Below are 3,338 nucleotides of genomic sequence, written 5' to 3'. Positions count from 1 at the left end.
ATCCGTCAGTGCTCAGAATACTGGAACTGTCAGGAATTTTAGATGTTATTAACCACCTTTTCCTCCCTCCTTATCACCCTCCATTTGTCCTTCTTTCCTTCGTTCCTTTCTTCTTCCTCCCTCCTTTTCTTTTTTCTCTTTTTTTTATTTTCTTAAGACACAGCATTGCCTCAAACTTGCCTAAGTACTGCCTCAGTCTCTTGAGTGTTGAGATTACCAAAATACACCACTCTCCCCAGTAGGTCACTCTCTTTCTGATCTATCCCCACCCCACTTTGAATTTCATGATACCATAAATCTATGAGTTGGATGTAGCTCTTAAAAGTTCATTTGTTTAAAACTTAATACTCATGTGCACGTGTTAATGATCTTGGAGCTAAAGCCCTTGAAAGGTCAATAAGATGAGGATAGAAGGATAGGGCCTGGAAAAAGTGTACATGACTAAAACAAGAAGATCCAAGCTAGCATTCCTGCCCCATGTCTAAGCTCCTTACTCTTAGATTTCCTGCTTTCAGCCATGAGCTAAACAAGCCTTTGTTCTTTATAAGTCACCTAGTTTGGCAGTAATTTATTATAGCAACATGAAGTTAAGACATGACAATATTCTGGTAACTCTTATTCTATCCTGAAACTTCTGGCAGACTTAACATACCTGAACACCCTGACATGAACTGTGAAGATTCCTTAGGGTTTGGTTTCCTACTCCCAATTCTATAAGGGTTGTGAAATACAAGGCTCACCTATGACATGCAGATTCTGTCACTACTTATGTGACAGTGGCACCTGTTGGTGAGTTCTGCACTCACACCTGCCTCTCTATGCTTGTCTTCCATCAGAATGCCTCGAGTCACGTTCAATTCACCCATTTGAAAATGAACTTCTTCCCCCAAATGTCACCTGCAGCCACACAGCTGCTGTAGATAAAGAAAATAACAATAACAAAACCCACACAGGCCACCTTAAATGTTGCTGGTACTTACCTAGTAAAGTTCTCTCTCAAATCAAATCACCTTCAGAGAGAACACAAGACAACCTAGGACAAAAACATATATTACTTTTCGCTATTGAACTGAAGATTTGGTTTTGCCAGTCCTGGAACTTGAATTCACAGCCTGGTCACTGTCCCTGAGCCTCTCTATGCTCAAAGCTAACACTACTGCTTGAGCCACAGCACTACTTCCAGCTTTTTTCTGAGTAGCTTATTGGATATGAGTCTTATGGACTTTCGTGTCCTTGGCTGGCTTCCAGAGGCCATCCATCTACAGGTCTTAGCCTCCTGACTAACTAGGTTTATGGGTGTGAGCCTCTCTCTATTGCCTGGCTTGAAGATTTATTTGTGAGTGTCAATTTCAGAGCTCAGGCCATCAAGCGTGAGTATAAATGTTGTGCTGTGTAGATGGGATCCTGGCAATGAGTATTAAGTTCACATCAAGGGAATCCAACTGGTTTATTCTTTGATCCAGCCATTCCAGGGCTCCATTTCTGAGAATACCACCTAGAGAACAAAGTGATGCTTTCCACCATCCATGTACAACAGGCCAGCATGCTCTGTGGCTTCCTGACTGCAGCCACACTAATGCAACACTGTTCTGCACCAAAGTAGTGACACATATCAGGATCCCTGGCCCTTGAGTTTCTGATCAATTTTAGCCATGAGACACACAAAGGGGGGAGGTGCTAATTCCTATGCAGAACAAAGACATTTAAAAAAGAAATGCCTAATTCATATTTTGCTCATAGTGATTTTTACTGTTTCTCTTGAGGGTGTGTGTGTGTGTGTGTGTGTGTGTGTGTGTGTGTGTGTGTGTCTGCACTACCTAAGCACAAGGGGAATCATTAAACTAACTTCCCTTAGAATAAATTCCAGAACCACCACCATCCCCCACTCCCTGCCCCTAATTTTTCCTGCCTTATCAAAGGATTCATTAACTTATTTAGAACTACACCTCCTTTGAACTTTGCCTCACTGACTTAGTAGCCATATCAGCGTGGGCAGATGACTTAAACCTACCGACACTCAGTTACCTTAATTGATACAAGTATTTATTTCAAAGAAATATAGTGAGATAAAAGTTAGATAACATGCCTCTGGGAATTAGATTACTGGAGGAGGAGGGTCACAGTATGGATAGTGATAAATGTTCTTTGAATCTGAAATCTTAAAGTATTTCAGGAGTTAGCAAACACGTTACTTAATATCCATCACCTCTTTAACAGTACAGCTGCAACACAGTTTCTGGAAATGTTACTCTGGTCTCTTAAAGAAATAAACTTAATTTGCTATTTCTCTAACCTTTCTCAAGGGGGAGGAGGGGCTGGTGTGGTGGCTGGTATTCATGGTATTTTACAGTTTAATCCTCCCTTACAGAAATCCACTTCTGGATTTCTAGTTCTCTTTATGTGGCTTGGGGGTGGGGGGGTACCTGAAAGCAGAGTCTTGCCTCAAACCCAGGATGAACAGTCACTCGATGAACCATTATTTACTTAAATTCTTCCTTGGAGGGATTTGTCATATTCAAGATGGATGTTCAAACATTCCTTTCATAAGAAAGAGAAGGAGAAAGCTCTCTTGACCTAGTGCTGGTGAGGAGGAATATGAGAATGATAAGGCACTCCTTCTTACACGTCACAGAAGATAGGATAAGGTCAGCAATGGATGTTGATGACACAGAGATTCAAGTGGATCATAAAGTTGGTTCTCCTGACATGCTTCACTGAGCTAAGGTCCCTACTGCAACTTCCCAGTTCTAGTTCTCATTTAACTGGCTGAAAAAAAATCATTGCTTCATAGTATTGGGCATTTGCAACTGCCTGCCCCACCATCCTCTGCACTTTCCTGGTGACTTCCTGTCACTTCCTCTACAATCTTACCCACCATACCCGCACCTCTCCACCATGTGGGGAAACCACTGAGGGTTATACCTGCAAATGGGACCTGGTTTGGGATGCCCTTCTTCTGGCTTTGTAAAAGGGTCTGCCCAGCTTTTGGGGCTCAGGTCACTGAGTTTACAAAGGAAGGAATGTATGTACCAGCTCCTAACTGAGGATGCATCAGCCATCATCTTTCGATGGCTAAGAGCCAGCGAGGAAATGATTTGAGAATTGGTCTATGCCCTCCCTCCCCTTACTCGGTAGCAATCTTTACCAACACTATGCTGAGACCAGCTCACAGTACAGAGAAAGTGTAATTTGGGGACTGGATTCTGTACATGCCATGAGGAAACTGGTGTGTGCAAAGCATGTTGGACTATATCCACACTATCACTGAGGAAATGATTCCATTGGCCTACTGGGAAGGCTCTTGAGATGGACTGTCCCCTGACATTGGATGTTTCTCT

The 3,338-nt window shown here is 42.6% G+C and overlaps 1 long non-coding RNA gene across 1 annotated transcript; it reads right to left on the bottom strand.

The window, feature by feature from the left end:
* Positions 1-746: 746 nt before the first annotated feature.
* LOC150050941 (uncharacterized) lies at positions 747-2,584 on the bottom strand. The gene is made up of 3 exons (XR_016538398.1): positions 2,424-2,584; positions 981-1,033; positions 747-897 (listed from the first exon to the last, which is right to left on the bottom strand). It is a non-coding gene; the product is annotated as an uncharacterized LOC150050941 (long non-coding RNA).
* Positions 2,585-3,338: the final 754 nt, after the last annotated feature.

Source organism: Megascapheus bottae, chromosome 17, assembly GCF_031878675.1.
Source record: "Megascapheus bottae isolate mThoBot1 chromosome 17, mThoBot2.hap1, whole genome shotgun sequence".
NCBI lineage: Eukaryota > Metazoa > Chordata > Mammalia > Rodentia > Geomyidae > Megascapheus > Megascapheus bottae.
This window is presented reverse-complemented; position numbering and strand designations above follow the sequence as displayed.